General features: G+C 35.8%; 1 pseudogene; it reads left to right on the plus strand.

Annotated features, from left to right (window-relative positions):
- The first annotated feature begins 399 nt into the window (after window positions 1-399).
- LOC117238999 lies at window positions 400-17,103 on the plus strand (annotated as a pseudogene).
- The last annotated feature ends 5,635 nt before the right edge of the window (window positions 17,104-22,738 follow it).

Consider the following 22,738-nt stretch of genomic DNA (forward strand, 5'->3'; position numbering starts at 1 on the left):
ATTTCTTTAACGAGATATTTATCATATTACACAATTCCTGTAAATGTATTTGTAATTATATCGCCGAAGAATTGTACTTAATTAAGCTATGAAGTTGTGGAATCGTGAGAAGGATTATTTTTATAGAACTGTCTAATTTCCATTCGACATTGATTCAGGATACACATTATTCTTTTTTACATAATACCAGTTTTGTCATTTTTAATTAACAAATACCTCCAAAGGTTGAAGTTTCTAAAATTATCCATTAAAATCTGACAATAAAATAAAAATCCAAATTCTTCCTAAAAAGCTAGTGATCTTTAGTTAAGAGTTCGATTTTTCACATTTTTCAAGGTAAATTAAAAAAATTATTTAATAGAGGACGTACAAAATAAATGTATACAAACCTTTTTTCAGACGACATGGGCGGACTTCGTATTTGCAGCGGCCCTTGAAAATTTCGAGTATATGTTTGTGGCACCAGCTTTGGATAAATATCCAGCTCTTCAAGCATTGAAGAGAAGTATTCATAGAATACCGGCCATTTTTGATTGGCTGATTAGGCGCCCATTCACAAACAGCTAAAAAGCTAAAAACGTGTGGAAAAAAGATGACCAGTACACCACTACATATATGTAGTATCGTGGACGAAAGGCCTAAGAAATATCGGGCGAACTATGAACAATGTCGCGAGAGCCGAGGCGCCGTCGGGCCCATCAATGTGTCATCGGTCTTTTCAAGTGCATAGTTTCGTGGAAAAGACCTACGTGACCCTGGCTACGAGCGTCTGCAGAACACGTGTGCGGTGGGCCTAGGAAAAAGGCAATAGAATGCGACAACGGCCAGAGTGTGAGTCCGAGGAGCCGAGTGCGAGTTGAGCGGAGACAGAGTTTGCGAGTGGCGTTGCCGAGAGAGTGTTGATTGCGTTTTGGTAAAAGTCGAGTCGCTATCTAGTTATTTAGTTGCGCTGTTTTCTGTACGTTTGGCGTGAATAGTTCAGGTTGAACAACAATCGTCTTTTTCTGTCTGATTAACATCTCCATTGCCCACTCCTTGTAAATACATTATATCACGATATTACATATTTTTGGGGGCTCGTCCGGGATTGGACAAGACAGAAAACGAAACGGTTTAACAGAGCTATTCGAGCTAGTTGTAAATTTACCGGTACGCGGTGCGGTAAAAGACGATATCGTTGACTGTTTAAGTTCGTGTAGTGTGAAAAATGGCAAACGTCGGGGACGAACGATTGTCGGGTGAAGAGGGTTCGACGCTGGAGGAGCTGAGGAGTAAGCTCGCTCGAATGAACCTCCCTATATCGGGTGCGAGGTCAGTGCTGATTGCAAGGCTGAATCGGGCGTGTAGGGCTGGACAATCGTATCGTAAGGGATCGACGGGCGGTGAAGAGCTAACCGGTCAGCGAGATCTAGGAAACGTACAGAGAGCTGAGCGTGATTGTAACGAAGATGAAGATGTTGAAAAAATGAATACGAAGGAGTTGAAGGAGCGCCTCGCTAGTTTGGGTTTAAAAACGACTGGAAGAAAAGTAGAATTACGCGCAAGGCTACAAGCGGCCATGGATGGTAACGACATATCGTCGGAAGAAGAAAGCGACGACGAAAGTGAGGATGAAGATGACAAGAAAAACGCAAGAGGATACAAGAGAGATACGCGAAGGGTGTATCAGGACCGTGATGAATATTGTCGAAGGGCATGTGTTGGTTCGACATTGAGTTTTAGAGACGTCGAAGATGCATTAGAGTCGTTTAATGGCGACAAAGGTGAAAATGTCGAACGATGGTTCGAGTCGTTCGAGGAAGTCGCTGATACGTGCATGTGGTCGGATGGGCAGAAGGCAGTCTACGCCAGGAAGCTGCTGAAGGGATCAGCGAAAATATTTGCGAGCTTCGAGTGTCATGCCAGGACTTGGCATGACTTGAAGAGGGGGCTAGTGAAAGAATTTTCGAGGAAAGTCAACAGTAGGCAAGTACATCAGAAACTTGAAGAAACAAAAAAGGAGAGCGATGAAGCATGTTTGGCTTACATGTACCGCATGCTCGAAATAGCCAGCCATGTGGACATAGAGGAGGAAGCAAAGGTGGAATACATAGTGGATGGAATAATAGACGACGAGAACAATAAGGCTATATTGTACGGCGCTACGTCAATCAAAGAGTTGAGGAAGAGGTTAGTGATGTACGAAGAGCAGAAGAGTCGCAGAGCAAAGTCGATTGTGAAGCCGGCTAAAACCCAGAAGAACGGGAAGCCCAGTCAATCTGTAGATGCAATGAAGAAAAGAAGATGCTTCATTTGCGGTAGTGAGGATCATCTAAGTGTTAAGTTTCCGGAGAGGGGAGAAGATGTTAGGTGTTCCGAGTGCAGCGGATTTGGACATATTGCAGCGAGGTGTACGGCATATTGCAGCGAGGTGTACGGCACGACCGAAAGAGACTTCGTAGTGTCAAGATCCGAAAAGGGGAAGTATGTGAAGGAAGTAATCGCAGGAATTAAGCTTCCATTCTCTGAAATTACTCTCAAATCTCAGAGTCAACCCTTCAAATTCTCCACACTGGATCTTCGATTCTTAATATTTGTAATATCGTAGAATAGCTTTGATTGGAGATCGGCTGAAATTAGAAAACACCGTGTACGTCGTCTTTCGTGGTTTGTTTACATCCAAGAGCGCCTAGTAACAGTGACGCGAGAAAAGATAAGCAGCGTCAAAACAGAAGTACGGTTCCACATTTCAAGGAGTGGCAATCGAGAGGCCAGAGTATGTGAGCCGAAAAGTGTGCGTGTGTGTGTGTGTGAGAGGACGAGAGCAAGAGCGAGCACGACCGAGCAGGAGTGTATTGGCGAAGATCAGAGCTAATTGGGTCGTCGAAGAGTAGAGTCGTTAGAGGTTTCGAGTCGTCGAAGAGTAGAGTCGTGAGGATTGATAGAGTTGTTAGAGAGAGAGTGTGTGTGTGTTAGATTCGTTGTGACGAGAGTGATCAAATAACTGTAAAGTTATTTGATATAGATACGAGTATTGCATTTAGTTTCCGTTAAATAAATATCGTTCTCTGTCCAATTTATATTTGTATATTCAATTTAATATGAATAAATTGTAAGTAATCGGACAAAAATTTCTATCCTTATTTTCCGATATTACATATTTGAAGCATAAATTAAAAATCGACACATTGACTACTTCAAAGAAATTAGCCCGAACGAGACATAACTCGTTCATCGTGGTTTTCGCGCGAAGTAAATATGCGGTTTCTCAATCGTTGTGAGATTCCAACGACGTTAATTCTGTCGAAACGGCGACGCGCGACGACGATCGCACATTCTGTTGCTAGCGAGTGCTTGCAAATCGCGACGATATCGAGCGTAAAGACTAAGCGCAAAAATGGAGGACACTCGGCGGGGAATTGGAAATGCTCGATGACGAAAGGTATTTCAAGGTCTAATTACATCCACATCCAATTGGATCGCACCTTCGTTCGGTTGCTAGGTCAACAACCTTCGATGTTATTCAAATAATGCAACGGCTGGAGCAGTCGGTAGCGAGTCGTAAAAGTTTCAATAAAACACGTTCCTGCTAGTGAACGTATGTTAAGACTTACACCGAGTTTTATTTCGCTACGCCGTTTACTAGTTCGAAACGATCGATTGCATAATAGTAGCTATTTCTTTCATCTCGGAAACACGATCGTAAACGGTGACAACGATCCAGCTTATTCCTGATCGTGTTAATTTCCACGCAAACTTTGTAAACATTATACGTCGCGACGCTCTCGTTAACGCGTCATTCCCTCCAACTGGAATGTCTTGCAACTTTGGTGATCCGTTTTCTGTGTAAAATTGGTTACGAGCATCAGGGGACTTATCGTCGTAATCGGTAAATTGTTTATTAAGGATCTACAGCTTTTAAGGATTTCTCTCTAGAGATTTAGAGATTAGAAGTTTCATTAACGCGTTATCGTGTCCCTAACTCGATCTTTTTTCGTGTAAATTGGTCACGAGACTTACGAGCTTCGTTGTAAATAGAAGATTAGTAATATTTCGTAGTTTCGTGATAGTATATAGACATTTTAGTGCTTAAACGCGCAATTTTTAGTTCGCTTTTCGCTCGCATCGGCGCTATGAAACGGATCAATATCTCTTTAGTTCTACGAATCATCTTTCGACCGGCTTTTCTTGGCCTACCGTTTCCTAACGCTGTCCTAATACTATCGTCTTGCTGAGATCCTTTTTCCGATTGTATCTTCTGCTTATTTTATTATAAATCCGAACTTTCATTCACGTCGTATGTTTTACAGCGTAAAATCCGCTAGAGCGTTCCAATAAATGTAACCAGTAGGTGCTCTAATACTCAAACGCACCTGTGCGTATCTCTGCATATTTGCTGAAAAAAAAGATGAATCTTACGTTACATTTTCAATATGCGTAATAAGCCGAAAATTTCTCTGATGCTAATCCTTCGTAACAAAAGGATGGCATCACTATATGCATGAAAATAGCATTTGGCAATCGTTAGAAACACAATACATGTATATATATGTAGTTGCCAAATTAACCTTCGCGGTGTTCAAAGTGAACGGCTAGAAACGATTGCTTTTTGCTATACGCGCATGGTTCGATTGCACCATAATTTAAATTTAATAAATTTAATAAATAATTTAATAAATAAAAGACGTTTCGAGAGAGGCAAAGGATGTGGTGTCGCAACGTGTTGCGCTCGCACAATGCTCCTTGGATAAAATTCCCGGAGCGCGTATTATCGCGTACGCCGCGCGAACGCGTTGAACCTTCGCGCAAACAATGAGAGCGTGAACGCGAAAAAATAGCGTTGAGCACGTAACATTCGGCCTGATATCGTTGATTGGCCGCGAATCGTCAACATGCACGGGACAGTTTTACGTAAAGACATTCGATCCGTACAATTATGTTAAGACGTCGACTATAGAACGTACTACGTTGATGCAATTAAAATTTCAATGAAACAGGAGAACGCGCTAATAACTAGTCACCCCGTTGTTGACCATAACGTACAAATACTTTTGTTTAAGAGCTGCTCGTTAGTGTTTACCGCGTGCAGCGATTAAGTGACGAACAAATTACGTTCAAAGGGTATAGAGCTCGTTCTCGATTAAAATTCTCCTAACTTTCTAATGGTGTTAGAAATTATAACTTGAACGTATGTACGCGACTGGCAATAAATATCAGGACAGCCGCGGATATTTAGTATAAATCGAATATGTGTTCCATTGTCCTTAATTTCTTTTATTATCGATTATTATTATTATAATTTTTATATTAATATTAATATTATTTAATATTTTAATATTAATATTATTTAATTTATTCTATTATTGATTCGTTCCATTCCGTTTACGTCATAATACGTAGCCTGCGGATTTTTACGCATATTTTTCAGAATATAAAGGAAGCGAAAGAAAAAACTAGAAGCTGGATAAAAAATTGTTTTACCTCGATTAAACGTTACAAAGCGTGCTACTTTCCGATGTTTTATATATTTCCACGTGTCACACGTGTACTTTGCAATTTTGCCCTTTCAGATTTCACAGAAATGCATAAAACTTCCGTGACCTAATTTTTTGGCACGTGCACGTGCTTCAAAATAAATTCGATGATATTAAATACCAGATTATAGGAACCAGAAATGAAGAGTTCTACAACGATGGAATGGGTAAATGATTGTCGATCAGACGAAAGACAATAGCAAACAACGATATAGCGATGATTAATTAATGGAAGATTTTTTCCTTTCAGCAAACAAAAATAGAACCTAACGAACTCAGTAATTGATAAATGATTACGTATAAGATAAGTGCATTTTCCAACTGTGAGTCATAGTTAACGTTTAGTTTAGCCTAGGTAGGATCTTAGCTTTGGAGTAAATAAGTATAATAGTAGCAAAAAATCGATAGAATTGTTAAAAGGCTGTGACTAATCCTGGTCGACTGGTCAGTTATCATCTGAATCTATTGTTATTTTGCTAGTATACTTTTCGAATCATTTTCAGCTATTCTATGGGCAAGCATTCGTTTCTTTCGCGCATGCCACGTATCATTCGCTCATTAACTCGTTTTTGAAAGCTTTTACCGGCGAATGAAAAACGTAACGTACACTTGCATAATGCGTTCGAAGTGTTCGTTCGTTCAATATTCATGTAAAGGTTAGGCGATACGCGTGATAAGTCGCGATGCTACGAGATGTGATTAGATGCGGATGTTAATATCTTGTAAATACCTTTCCTCGACTATGATAATCATCGAACACTAAGAATTTCGCAAATCGATGCAATTAATCGGTGATCTTGTGGGAAGAAATTTCGATATCACGATAATGTTAACGATAGTATGTTAATTACGACTAGTACCGTTACTGTTACATTGTTTCATAATTAGTATTAGTTTAATATAGTCAACGACTCCTCCGCAAGCATCCGTGCAAGTGTTATTTATTATTATGCTCACCTTCTATTGGAAAGTTCTTGCCTTGCTCAGCAAGTCTTTTTGATTTTTTTCCTGTAGAACTTCCGCGTGTTACCGATTTTTATGCTATGTACGTGTTTGTAGGAGAATTTTCTCTGAGCCGCGAAGTTTTCTTTCGACGATTCAACGATCGAAAATCAAAGAGAACCAATGTTCTCTCTTTCGATAAAGTATGTGATGATAGCCATTGCCAAAATTATTGATATATTTATCTGGTTGAAGACAATCTAGCAAATTATACAGCAAGCCTAATGAAATAATAACATTCATCAGAATAACAGACGCAATTACCGTCACTGAATTATCTTAATGACATTCGTTATTAATGAGTAAGTGTTTTCGACATACGTCGGAGGTCGCAAATCTTGGATCATCTTTCTTTATTATCTGTTTAGATCCAATCCAGTTCCTTCACAGAACTTCTTTCCCTTCAATTTACCTAATTTAATAATTCTTCAAAATTTTCTCATTTTCATTTCTCATTGCATTGTTTATTATATATTCTACAAACCCGTATGAACACAACGCAATAAATTGACACGATAAAAGCGTTGAGATAATAACCACGAGACAATACTCGACAATAATAATACGAGACAATAATAATCGAAAAGGCTGATGAAACAAAGGAATGAGTAATTTGTAAAGACAGGAAAACAGCAATTAACGTACATCCAGCTACAATTGAAAATAACTTTCTTCGCTTTAAATGAAATTCCAATCAAATACGTTTTATCAGACTCGACTAACAATCAATATTATTAGCTCAACAAATACTCGAGATTCCCAATGTTTTTTGTCAAGTTTCAAATAGAACGTTAATTACTCGCTTGTCAGAACGTCCATCGGCATCGAAGACCGTGAACCAATCTACGTTATCTTCTCCTTCGTTTCAGGCTGTCGCTGGCGATACCAGTCAACCGCGAAGGTTACTCGAGATGCAGCATGTACGATGTAAATTACACGGAAATTTTGCTAAATGGAAGCCACGTACCGGACCTATCGTGGCCAACGAAAGATTGCCAACAAGGATGGGAATTTAATTATACCACCGTCCCTTATGCGTCTGTGGCATCCGAGGTGACAGAAAATGTTCGACTTGTAATTTCCTGCTTTTTGAATATTTCATCTGTTCCTATCAATCAATCCCTTTATACTGTGTATGTCGTATTCGATTATTTGCATGATCTATTTCGATAAAAAATAAGCGTAGTGTACAATTTTTGGAAAGAAAGAAGAACGATGAAAAGGGTCGAATAAACGTTTGTGGAAAGATCGATAGTTCAGAAGTGGGAAAATTAACAATGTCGATTTCCACAGAGGAAAATTATAGTACGTAACAGAATTACTAGTACATATTGCAGTAATAATTAGTGCATGTAGTGAAATTACAGAGTACATTCTAAATTCAAGCGTTACATTGCCAAATAAAATACAATCGAATAAATATTTATAAAAATACTTAAAGAAAAAAAAAAGGATAAAAATTTTCGAATTATGAAAGCTGATAAAACTAGGTTGCGATAAAACTGAAAATGAAAATATCGGATTGAAAAGAAACTTTAATAAAACTTTATAACGAGCAACAGCGCGAACACGCAGATTTGTTCGACATAAATTGCAAGACTTTTTGCTCCAGTGGATTTCCATGAACTTTGCGTCGCTCGTCAGGAGGAGAATTATTCATCGAGGGGTAGGAAGCATCCAGAAGAAGGACGCGAGAACGCGCAGGGTCTTAAGCTTCCCCTTCTTTTTTCCTCAAAGGGAAAGATAAAAGGACAGAGGCGCGCTTCATTAGGAATTTCGAAACTTTGATCGAAAATTCGTTTAATCGAGGCGTTGAAATTGCTATAAGATTTCCGTGATGCTGATCGTGATCAGAAGTAAATCATTCGACTGTAGTTTTCTGTTGCAGCTGGGATGGGTTTGTCAGTATGATGTATTGCCAGCCATAGCTCAAAGTATCTTCTTCATCGGCGCTATCTTCGGAGGATTAATTTTTGGATAGGTTGCTGATCAATATGGAAGAATACCAGCTTTGCTCGGAGCTAATTTAATGGGATTTCTCGCTGGGGTGGCTACTGCGTTCACGGGTAGCTTCTGGCAGTTCACTTTGTGTCGTTTTTTCGTTGGATTCGCCTTTGATAATTGCTTCACTATGATGTACATATTAGGTAACCGTTTTTCAATAATTTCTTTTTTGCCCTGGAATTGAGTTTGAAAGCCACACAGAGGCTACAAAAAGTACTTGTACGTATGTATCCTTATTTCCCAATGAAGCGTCTCTCTTCCTTTTTTTTAAATCAGTTTTTACGTTTCATTTTGATAGCATTAATTATTTATAAGCATGTATGAAAGTATTACAAATGATACGAAAGCTAATATTTTAATCAGTCTTATCTTAAGACTTAGTCTTAATTAATTGGTATATATATAAATGCTGTTCTAAATACGATGGTGTACAGTTACTTTTTGTAATTACTGTAAGCAGGAAGATCTCTAAGTTTAAATAACAAAGTAATCTCTACAACATACTGTAAAACTGTTGTTATGCTTGATTTACGACTGACGTTTCTACAAGTATATGAATTTTGCAACAGAACTCACGTTGCCATGCAACAATTTAAATGAAATTGAAAACCATTCAAAGTTACGAAGAAAGATGCTTAAATACATATGAATATACATGAGGTCATACATATTTATTTTTTAACTGCGGCGTTTATATCAAAGAGAGGGAGAGAGACAGAGAAAAATTAATTTTCCTGTTTTATAAGAATTTCATGCAAGATAAAAATATGAAACTTTAAGATATTTGGATTTATATATACCATTGAATATTTATAATATTTAAAGGTAGTTAGTTCGCAATCATTTTCTATACTAATATTTTCCCTCTATACTCGCGATCAATTATAATTTTGTTTTCTCTTTTAACGAGACAATATTCTGATTACAAAGGATTAGTTGTTCAAAATTGCTTTTCATTTCTGGACAACTATAGCATACCAGGGTTTTCATAAATTTTCACTTCCCAACGGAAAGCGAAGGTAACGAATGAATGGTTCTACAACGAACGCTTCCACAACTATAAATCTATGTATATATATACATACGTGTATATGGTTTTAATTAAAATGAACATCTTCTTCTAGCAAACTTATTTAAAATTCGTAAAAATATCACATAATAATATAAAACAATCAAGTAACATTTTAAATATTCCATTGAAAATTCTGATAAATTGTTTAATATAAGATCGATAATTCATTGTCTGATATCCATAATACAGGCAATTTATAATACAAAATTTTATTATAACTCTACATGAAAAAATTTCAATTATAATACTGTAGAAATATATTTTCCAGTTATTGTTCTAATATCAATATACTGAAGAGAAAATCTAGACTAGTCTCTGTCTTGAAAGATATTTTATACCCTGAAAGTACAGCGTTAAGACCCTGATTGAAACTTTTGAAGAGACTCTGTTGAAACGTAAGAACGCTGATTGAAAGTTCATCAGACGGGTCATTGAAACGAGTTTTCTTGATCGAATAGCAAGTTTGTCCTGCAGACAGCATTCCAATTGTGAAAATCGAGACCAAAGAAACTCAGGTGACGTGCATTAATCCTGAATCGATGACTCAAGCCGAGGTTGGAAAAATTTACAATTTGTTCGACAAAACAAGGTCAAGTTGACGAGATTCGTGAGCAAGTGGCTGGTTCGTTAATGATTTGGCGTTCGAATTTTCTTATTTCTATTCTAATTATCAAGGTCGATTAAACGATTGATCACGAATATTCGACGGAAATATTGAGAAAGAAGGCTCGATCTGTACGAGTGTAAATCGTATTTTAATCAATGACTTGAGAAAGTGAGGTATTGATTGAAACTAAGATAAGTGATACTAATTCGTTTCGAGCGCGTAACAAATTACATCATCGGATTCATTGATTTGCAAATAATTCTATATTCAGTTCCGTATTTATAATCGAGCGTAGCGAAGATAAAATGAAAGGGACGTGATTATCCGAGGGTCTCACAACTAGAGGAAAATCGATGGGAACGAGGAAATCCTTAATTGTAGAAACTGCGTAGAAAATACCGTGGAAAATATCATATATATTTTAATAGAAATATTTTTGTACTTTTTTTTAAACATTAAAACTTTAGAGCTTTAGAAGCTTTATGTATTAGTATACGTATTTATACAGACTTTGAAATTCATAACAAATTTCTCTAGATAGATGCGGATTTTTTGTATTGTTTCGTATGTATACTTGTGTCACTTTTCTTTCTAACGATATTTAGTTAAAAAGTTCGTCTATATCATTTATAATAGATTTTGTTTTTATTTATATTAATGTTAATTTTATATTAATAAAAATCACTGAAATTTTCAGTATCATCATTATTTAGTATCATCGAATTTCTTTCTTCTTTATGTTCCATATTATTATTAAAATTCTCTAATAAACATTCAAATATCCTATAGAATATTTCCATTATTTTTCACGTATTATTTGCAGTCATATTTTCCATATTTTATTATCGATAAAGTTTGAGTTGGTTCTTTAAATTCCTATTCAACATTCCAGCTAATCAGTCAATATCAATAACACGTGCCTTTCTTCCTGCCAGGATTTATAACTTATTCAAGCAGAACCTCACTCGACCAGCTCGTTGAAAGCGTAGAATTCGATCAACTTCATACAACTCACATACAAACTGCAGATAATGCTAACAGTGGGAGGAAAATATGAGACTGCAAAGCGTATAAACCTAGTAGTTTATAAAAGCATTTACATATTTGCCACAGAAAATTTATATGTATGTAGAATATGTGTTATATAAAACATTCTGAAATTTCATTAGCATTGTAATGATTATATTGGTAAAGTTTGAAGCATTTCTGAAGATGCACATAGAAGTTACGAGATATTTAATGCAAACATTTATTTAGTACAAATATACAGCATAAATAGTTATCTTAAACATGTAATAAATGGTTATCAAATATCGGGATTTATTAATATAATAAATGTTTGACTATTTTTATAATTAAATATTTTTGTAATTACTGTGAAATATATAATTACGCTAAATAATTTTGTATCTTGTATATAGATTTTTAAATTTACTTAATTGAAACTCTGCATTATAATAACCGTATTTATAATTCTGACGTCATATTCGATATAATTATTATATGACTTTATTACGATCCTAATGAAATTCCAATATATTCATGAATATATAACAGAAACGTAATAATACTTTGTTGTACTAATTATGATACCATCATATATAATAAATATAAATAAATAAAAAATGTCTATAAATGCTAAGATACTTTTACGAGCCAACAGGCGAGAAGGAAGAAACGAAAGAAAAGAAAGAAGAGAACGAACGTTAATCAGTTTCGAAACGTTAACAACGTCCTTGCGTTGGACGGTGCTCGCGTTTATCGATTGGTCGCATTGCGAGATATCGGTCAGATTATTATTATTAATACGATCGTCTGTAATTTATCTTTGCTAACTGTGCCGCACGGAATCTTCGTTTACAATAAATGAGTTGTCGCTTTTGATCGAACGGTAACACGATATGAAATTACAGGGTGACGGAAACAGCTGGGAGAAAAGCGAATACTTTTTCTGCGCGAATAATGTAATGTTAAAGGCAGTAAACCTTGAGAGGCGAAGTGATGAAACGAGTGGTCTCAGAGAAGCTTCTTTACGTCTTCTTCTCCTTTCTGTATCCTTTCTATGAGAATAATATCTCGTCTTCAGAAGAGATCTCCTCGCCCTATCTACGCGTTGTAAAGGCAATACAAACTGAATGATACATATATTTAAAAACGATATTTTGTTGGTTTTATGAATATTGATTTTTATAACGTGAGGTTCTTCTACTCTTATTTTCTATTAAATTAATGATACATATATTTTAGAATGGCTGTCGCAATGGTGATGATGATGATGGTGATGATGATTTGCGAAAGAAGATGTTGAAAATTACAGACAGCATAAATAATATTTAGATTTCATGGAAGTTGATTTTTGTAATGCGAGGTTCTTCTATTCTTATTTTTCATTAAATTTCTATGTAGAAAATTATTAAACATTTGGATATAACTGGAAGATTATTTCCGTTCATGCGTACCGGAGTTACTCGATGGTCTCGTACCGAAGCTGATAACCAACCCAGATTTTCGGGAAAGCGATTAATAGCTTAAAATTTATTCGTGCGAGATAATAATCCAAAATGTAGTTAAAGTTTTTAAGCATTGTTTGTTAGGATTACGAGAAAATGATGAATTAACAGTTATGTATAGACACGTTATATATATGTAGGAGGTCCAGAGCGTATTGGGAAAATTTACGGCGAATTAAACAGGAAATTCCGAGATATCTGCTCAAAATATCTGATTTGTGGAATTATCCTATAGCTATTTTATTTAATAAAAATTAATTCAGGTAATTTTAGAGAATAGAAATATCTGAAACTCGTGATTTAAACGAACGTTCGTCATTTTGGTTTATTATGAATTATAAATTGGTTCATTATGAAGCATGAAAAGTAAAAATCAATGGTGCAAAGTGATCTTAAATAAGGAAGCGAGTTCCATGGTAAACATGGTTCAAGCATCGCAATTATAATAAAGCAAAAAAAAGAAACAACCACTGAGCGGTAATTATCAGGAAGCCACTAGTTACAACTAATTGAAGGTGATTCCGGATTAGAAGCAAGCCACTATTAAGTGGCTAACACGGTTGCTTCATTAAGAGCAATTACTCCCTATTTTACGGCAACTACAAATAGACGAAATAGACGTCCTGTTATGCGATTAAAGAGTTACAACCTTGCGTTTCTAATTTATTGGACGTATACGCACCAGACATTAATTTCGTCTACGTATTCGTGAAATTGCGAGATTCATTCATCGCGAAGGTCAGTTCAATTGTTCAAGATAACTTCTCATCGTTTTAATCTGTTTTCTTGTACGAAAATAGAGTAATATTTACTTGTCATTGCACTGTGGATATATATCGATATGTTCGTTCAGGAAGTCAATTGTTTTCATCGAATTAGACTCGACTTTCCGTAGAGAATGTTCGTTTCGACATAAATATGTATCTCAGGCTTATCGATCTTTCAATATCTACCATAAATAGCTTAACAAGGTAACACACGCTCGTGTTTGAATTATGTAAATGATCCTTTGACTCTAACGATCCGTTTATTCACAGTTAATTTATGATATTGCTAGTTACGCGTGATTCTACCTTTTGTATCTTTAAGAAATACAGGGTGATTGGTAATTGGTGGTACAAGCGGAAAGGGGGTGATTCTACGCGAAAAAAGAAGTCGAAAATATAGAATAAAAATTTAAAAGTTTAAAAATTTAAAAATTTAAAAATTTAAAAATTTAAAAAATTTTAAAAATAACGTCAATTGAGACAACGATCTACAGTGAGATCCGTTATAACGAGACGTGATAAAGTGCACGCGTACCGAGCAAAAATTCAAAGTCGATTTTCTCGAAAACAAAGCCTCAAACGAAACATTTTTATTCTATATTTTCGACTTCTTTTTTCACGTAGAATCATCCCCTTTCCGCGTGTACCACCAGTTACCAACCACCCTGTATAATTCGTAAATAGAAACGTATTCTTGTCGATAAGTATCGAAACACTTACGGAAACTTAAATGGGCTTGAACAATCATCGGGAAATTATTAAAGTCCTTGTTATTAGATCTAAACACGATTTAATCGTAGAACTAAACACGTTTGTTAAATTAATCTATATATTGTATATCTACATTTTATATATTTGTAACTCAAATTTTTCTTCTTCATATTGCGTTAAGTTGCCCCAAAAGTTTCTTTCGTTTTATATTATTTTATTGAATTACGTATGATCTATTTTGTCCCAATGAATATAATTCAATAAAATAATATAAAACAAAAAATAGTATGCGTCTATTATCTCCTTACGAGACGAAAGAAATTTCTGCGACAACCTAATATATTGTTCCATTCTTTATTCACAGAATATTTCTTTCACAGATGATTCTTCTAAATATTATGTTTTTTATTCCAGTATTAGAATACGTTGGACCAAAGTGGAGGACATTCGTAGCGAATATGTCGATCGCAATATTCTTCACATTTGCAACTTGCATTCTACCCTGGATCGCCTATTATTTGGCCGACCGGAGGATGACCTGTATTGTCACCTCAGTTCCTCTTGTTCTAGCCGTAGGTACGCCATGGTTGATACCGGAAAGCGCTCGATGGCTGGTCAGCCAAGGTCAGATAGACAGGGCCATTAAAATCCTTGGTAAATTCGAGCGAATCAACGGCACCAAGGTGCCCGATGACATCTATAGACGATTCCGGGTAAATAAACCGATTACCGCAATCTTTTCCGTATTTTCTACTTTTATGATCTTTCCTGCTTTATGTGCGTTCTATAAATACCAATTTATATGCCTTTAAGCATATCATATAATCATTTTCTTTGAATAGAAGTCTAATTGGGTCTTTTACGTAATGAAAATTTGTTTACAACCTAGTAATTTTATATCTTATTCATCACCTAAATTGCCAGCGATAAATTGTTGTCAATTTCTGTTATTGTCTGTTATTGTCTATTTCTGTAATGTTATTTATTGAATTTGTATATTGTTTTTATCTTTGAAAATTTTTATACAAATAGATTAAACATTTGGAAACTGCTCAGTCTATGAATAGATCATGGCAATATTAACATTAATGTACGATATAAGGAGATAATCGACTTTTAGAGGTTTGATGTTTTATAAAGTAAAATGAAAAAATTTGCGAACGTCCAAGTAAACTATTTCGAAAGGATCGTCTCATACAAATATAACATAAACTTTCTTCCGGATTTTATCGTAATCTTTGTACACATAACAGATTCACATAAATTTGTAAGAAAAACAGACAAACGACATTAACTAGTTAAAAATTTGCTAATAACAGGAAACCTGTGCCAGAATCTGCAAAGAGGAGGAAGCAGACAAAACGTACTCCGTGTTGGATCTATTTAGAACGCCACGACTACGGAATATCACGATTCTATTTATTGTTATTTGGTTCGTATCGCTGTTAAACAGATATCAAATAGATTGACGTAAAATCGGAATTGTATCTTGTAAAAATCTCACGAACAGTTTTATATCTTTTGTCTAAAAATACTTCATTTCTGAAGCAAGGAATTTGCTTCTCACATGAAATATGATAGCGTGCTTTTCTTTATCATATGAAATTGTTTTACGAAATATAGGATGGCGATTTCTTTGGTGTTCGATGGTCATGTACGAAACGTCGATAATTTAGGCCTGGACGTGTTTGTTACGTTCACGATTGCTGCAGCAACCGAGCTGCCTGCTGACACGTTCCTCACGCTCGTTCTTGATCGATGGGGCAGAAGATGGCTGGCATGTGGTTCCCTCGTCATTTCTGGTATCTTCAGCATCAGGGCTTCTGCCGTTTCCAATAGTTCGTACATTTCGTTTTTATATATTCACCCTTCTATATTACTGATCAATCTTCTAAATAACCTAAGTCGATAATTCTGACTTAATCAGACGAATATTTTTCATTCGTATAACATTGTGCTTTTTGAAAGGAAGAAAATGTATATTTTGGAATATTTATAACATGAAAATGCTTGTAGATTATTTGCTACATTGCTAGAATAGTTTCCAAGCCCTATCATGTATCCGTTGTATAGATATTTTATTTCCCCTTCTACTGCTTTGATCATAAGATCGCTTCGTATTTCCGCATATATCAAAGGGCGTTGGCAATAGTCCTCAAAATGATGGGCTTCAGCGCTCCAGCAGTGCTATATGGCTTTCAGTAGCCGTAATCCATAATACAATCCCTTAGATTCAAGTTGACTAGATTAACGTTTTATAGATAAGAAGCTTATTGCTTGTGCTTAGCTTAGAGCTAAGCACGCTTATATTAAGCTTAGCAAATGCTTGTATCAACTATTGCAGACAACCAGACAAATTACAGACAGATAAAATAATTTCTTCCCTTTTTATTCCTTAAAATTTTCTAAAATTATTTCATGAAAAATTAGAATTAAAAACTAATGCTAAAATTTTTTTTCAGGTATATATACAGCTTCTCTGGCAATTCTCGGTAGATTTTGGATAAACATTTCATACAATATCGGTCTCCAATATGCGGCTGAAGTATTACCAACTGTGGTTAGAGCTCAGGGTGTAGCTTTGATACATATAATGGGATACGTTGCTAGTATCCTCGCACCCTTCGTAGTCTATCTCAATGTTGTGTCCTCGTTCCTACCTCTTCTTGTGCTGGGCACACTCGGAATTATGGGCGGTCTTCTGACTCTCTTTTTGCCGGAAACATTGAATAAGGATCTTCCGCAGACGCTGCAGGACAGCGAGGATTTTGGAAAAGATCAGAAGATGTGGGATGTACCTTGTATCGGAAGGTAAAATCACATAAAGGAACTTTCGGTTTCCTTTTTTCAAAGATATTCACAGATCTTCAAGCTCGAAGTTCAAGATTCTCAAGCATTCTGTTAGATCTACATCTTCGTATGCTTTCGTATTACTTTCGTATTCTTAAAATCTGTTAAATCTCTCAAAAGAAAACTGGACTATCTTCTTTCTTCAAATGCTTTTTAAATCTTTTGAACAGAAGAGAAGGATCGAGTTGGGAAGTTATTCAAATCTTTAAGCGATTGGATTCAATATTTTTAAACGCAATGTTTTGACAGCAAACGCGAGGACGAGGAGACACCACCGGTCGCCATGTTCCGATCATTTTCTAGATGCAGTGCGAGGAATTCGATGAGAGCGTCGCTTCGCGGTGAACCTTTAAGAAGTAGCATGCTACGGAGATCGAGTATAAAATCGAGGAAAAGCGAAAACTCGATCACAGAGGTCGAAAGGCTGTAGCGAAACGTTCACCACGAAGTACAATACTTGTCGCGTTGATCTCGAGCAAAGAATCTTTAGTCTTCCAAAAACGTGCAATACATGTATTAGAGTAAGACAAGTTACTGAATCCAGGAATCTTAAATTCCACCGTCATTAATATTCATTATCACAAAACAGCGGATTTTTATGCAATTATGGGTGATTCGAAGATACGAAAATTTATAGAATGCGTATGACGCAAAATTTTGTAAAATATCCAAAAGTACAGCACTATCGATGATATTTAATGGATAGAAACATACTTTTGCCCAAGTCCCTTCGATTGCATCAAATCTTTCAATTGTATTATTGTATCCACGAAAATATGCATTTGCATAAAGATCCGCAATGCAATTATCATCGCAATTTTTCATAAACAATGATTGATTAAAAATTCAATCATTAGGCGAGCGAATAAAAATTAGAGTAAGAACGTAGGTTAAAGAAATTGTCGTAAATTGTCGTGGGTAGTTAATGTTAAAAATTAGTACTTTCCTTTGTTATAAAAGTTCCTGAAATTGTTCGTACAAAAGCTCCATCTTATAGAATATAGTGCAATAATCGTTATACTAGTAAAATAATAACATCATAAATATACAAAATATATTAACGAGATGAAAATAATATGGACAACGTGGTGTATGGCCACGAGTTTTGTACATATGTACGTGTAAGTATTTGTAGATCGATTAGCAATCGCAGAGACCTCGTGCGCATGTCACGCGACGAGATAGCGCGATTATTTTTATTATGATGTAAATCGTTCTTAGATGTTTTGTAATAAAACTTGCCAGTAAAACCTTCCCTGGATTCTGCTAATAGTTCTTCACCACTTGTTCCTTAGTCGATTGAATTAACGATACAAATAAGTATGAGATTATCTTAGGAAATCTCATTAATATTTTTGTCGACATCTGCGACGTAAAAGCGGGGTAATAATATTTTGAAGTTTTGACGACGCGTTGCTTACTATAGATATTGTCTGTACAGGATTCATCAATTTTTAGAGAGCCTAGTCTCGCCGAGATGGAGATAATCCTCTTTAAAGCTGAACGTTTTAACACGTAATCCCACTAGCAAGCCATTGCAAAAATGATATTTCGATTAATGATGGAAAATCGCTTTTGAAGACAGAAAAATCTTCTTCGAAGGAAAAATTTGACCTAAATCTTTCGAATAAAATTAACGTAAAATCTGTGTTACGCCACGAGGCTTACCACAGGCTGTATTTTCTAACCGTCGCTCGCGGCCCTACAGTGTCGCAGGCAGACCGCCCTATCTGCCCGTCGGATCATATACAATGTATCGACGAGAGTGTCACGACCGGCATACTTCAAATCCGACGGACTGACGATAGAGATAAAGATGTGGCGGCACTCGGCGACAATGTATATCGCTGAAGTGCCTAATGAACCATCAACATCCCAACGGTCCTTCCACCGAAGGTTCTAGAAGAAAGAGCACGTGGCAACGATCGCGGACGCCTAGCAAATGCATGGACGGTGGGGATGTTGAGGGATGACAAAAGAAAGTAATCGGATCCGATCGAAAGTAAAATCATAAGAGTCAGTCTTAGAAAGTCACGCCTAGAGTTCGGAAGTAAATTGTAAAGTGTATTGATGTTAGAAAAAAAATAAAGTTTTCTCTTTTTATTTTTTACCTCAAATTCCTTTTTTATTTTATTATTTTACGTGACAACACCATCGGCGCCTGGATGAACTCGGCCTAGAGGCCAATGCATGGAGGGAAAGTTGTCCTCTCTGAGGATGACGATTGTGCCCTTTTGGATGCTGTGTCCACCCTTGCTCCGTTTATTGCGGTCGGTTAGCTCTTTCAAATACTCCTTATGCCAGCGGTTCCAAAAATGTTGTTTAAGCTGTTGGATATGCTGCCATTTGGAGAGTCGGTTCGATGGAATGTCTCTGAAATCTCGATCACGTAAGCACGTTAATGAATCGCCAATGAGGAAATGTCCGGGAGTGAGGGCTAGGAGATCATTTGAATCGGTGGAGATAGGAGTTAGCGGGCGGGAATTGAGGACTGCTTCTATTTCTATGATAAGAGTATTACGGCGTTAAGCTCATATGTTTCTGTTTCTCCACTCGCGCTGCGCCATAATATCCTTTGATATTTCCGATCCTCTGGTCGTACGAGGAATTGCCGATACATTTTCTCGATGTCGCCAGTGAGTACGTACTGATGAGCGCGGAATCTAATTAATATACAAAATAAATTGTGAATTGATTCGAGAATATAGGATTTCCCCATTTTCATGATTATCGTGATTTTTGTATAAATATATTTTTTAAGATACTAATAATTAGGTACTTATAAATTAGTATTATCAATTATTTTGCATTTATAATTCCGCCTCTAGTATAAGTGTTAATTGAAAACTAACTTTATGTTTCAAAAAGTACTAGCAAAGTCGTTGAGTAACAAGCCACTGATGCTAACACAAATAGCATTGTCGTAATTAAATATTTCTAAATATTCATTTTTCATTTTGAACCTGTAGAAACAATTTATTATATATACTATTAGCTAAGTAATTGCATATTTAATTAAGTCGAAATATAAAACTTAGTTATTTTAATAATTTAAAAAATAAAAAACTGGCAAACATTTCGATTTAATTTATGGTTGGAACAAAAGACAGTTATTTTTCATTAATTGAAATATTGCAATGCAGAGTACTTTCCAAAATACGCCGAGAGTATTCCTGATGGTGAAACGAGCGTTGCTTCATCGAACGCAGCTAAAGAAAACAACATCTATGTAGTTGGTGGTACGATGCCTGAAATAGAGGGCGCTAAATTGTACAATACCTGTACTATTTGGGGTCCCGATGGAACTTTGATAGCAAGACACCGAAAGGTAAGTAATATATTCCTTTATGGCTTTGATTTTGAAAATATTGGGGTGAAGAAAGTGACTCTATCTAGGAATAATTTAGGAATATACATATGTACATACGTATACTATAACCAATTCTATAATTTACGGTTTATAAAATACGTTATGATACGGGAAACGCCCATTTTTGTTGTAATGTGTAATATAAATTTTTCACATACTTAAAATATTATTATACTTATTTTTTCTCCTTTTTAAACATTATTAAATGATAAGATTTTTTAATAAAAGAAAGTGATAAAAACGCTGTCAGTTATTAAATAAAAAATAATTAAAGTTTAGGAGTTGGTAACTTTGATATTAAATTACAAAAGTTGCAGCAATAGAATTAGCGACTACATTTTTATGTTATTAGGTACATCTATTCGACATCGACATTCTTAATAAGATTACTTTTCGAGAGAGTGATTCACTCAGTCCTGGTAACTCCCTAACGACGTTCGATGTGAAGGGCTGCAAAATAGGTATTGGCATTTACTATGATATTAGATTCGAGGAAATGGCACGCATTTATCGGAACAAAGGTACAGTAACTTAATCGATCAATACTTAACTAGCAAAAAATTAAATATCTTTCTTAAATATATTCTATATAAAATTAATATAATCTGTAACTCTGTATAAAAAGAAGCTTAATTTAAAAAACCAGTATATTTGCTGAAAATGAAACAAATAAAAGAATTAAAAGCACAATAAGAGGACTGTCCTCGCATATTCAGAAATGATGGAATGTGAACCGTGCAACTACGAAGTTAATTGGTATTCGGTGGCTTCATATTTCCTGCTTCTCTGGGTTAGGTTGCCAAATGCTGATATATCCAGCGGCATTCAATATGACCACTGGACCACTGCTCTGGTCATTACTTCAGCGTTTCAGAGCGAATGATAATCAATTATACGTTGCCTGCATATCACCGGCTCGTGTTCCTTAAGCAAGTTACGTCGCATGGGGACATACACAGTTGACCAATCCCTGGGGAAAGATTCTTTACGATTTGGAAACTCAAGAGAATATGGCAGTCACCGATATCGAAAAAAAAAAAAAATATGAGGCATACTATATAAGATTGTCATCGATTTAAAATCAAAGTATGAAAAGGATACCCTGGAGAGAGTAAAACACAGAATCATTCCAACTAAACATTCAGATCGTACCGACACCTAGGTATCGTCTTACAATTAAATCTCGGTCTCGAATGGATTAAAATGAAATACATACTTGCAGCTTCAACATCTTCAATATCGAGGAGATTCAAACTTTACAAATAAATGTAAATTGCGATGTAAAACAAAGCGATGTAAAAAGGGAAAAAGGAGGAAAGAAGGAACAGGGAAGCAAAGAGAAGAAACGAATTGTTCATTTTCTCGAAACTGGATCAAGTTTCAGGCTGCTCGCCAAAGAGTCTGTAGCTAACGAGACAAGATTAGACAAACCACGCTTTAAAATTCCCACAGAACTATAATAATCCTCGAAATCAATACGATTCGTCGATCCATCGCCTGATTAAAAAATGAGATAGGATGAAGCTCACTAGTCGGCCTTTGAACTTTCAATAGTGATTCTCTGTAAATGCTTGAAATTGACGCTTGGATTCTTTCCAGATTAACTAGCTTTGCCCCTCCCTCCCTTTATCTATTTCCTTAGATCGACTTAGACTGCCACAACATATTATCTTTCTTCTTTTCATTTCTTTTCTTTCCTTTTGATCTTTTAAAGCCCTAAATCGCTGGCTATTTTGTATACTATATATTTTGTACACTCAATTACTCTGTAAGTCATAAGTATATATGTTTTACAACGTTATTTGTCATATTTCAGTTAAACCCCAGAAAGGCCAGAAATATATTTTCAGCATGTTTTAACGCGCCCCTGGCAAAGATCTCAAAAACGAGTTGCGGCACAATTTAAAGCGACAAATAGCATCGCGTGTCTCGTTGTGGTTACACACGGTTCGCCAGCTTTTTAAAAGCGCTCTCCGTCTGCTTTTTCCTCTCTTCCCTGTCTCTTCGTTTTTCCTTAACAAGCAAAACCATTTTCGCGAGGACGAGAGTACGGAAATGACGTACTGGCAACTTTGTTTTGTGATAATACAAGCAGCTCGGTTTCAGTGAATTAAACTTGACCCCAAGCTTCTACTTATCTACCTTCCTTTCCTTTATTTTCCCTTCTATATCTGTTTTGCGGTTTTCCACATTTCCATCACAATAAACCATGTTTTTTCTCGATTTTACATGTTAGCCAATGATTCACGGCAAAAGCGTCGACTGTAAAAATATTTGTAGTTGCAATAGCAACAAGTATGTTTTCTCAAATAGAAAATATTGGGAGCGTACA

Source organism: Bombus vosnesenskii, unplaced genomic scaffold, assembly GCF_011952255.1.
Source record: "Bombus vosnesenskii isolate JDL3184/JDL3185 unplaced genomic scaffold, Bvos_JDL3184-5_v1.1 scf7180000013816, whole genome shotgun sequence".
NCBI lineage: Eukaryota > Metazoa > Arthropoda > Insecta > Hymenoptera > Apidae > Bombus > Bombus vosnesenskii.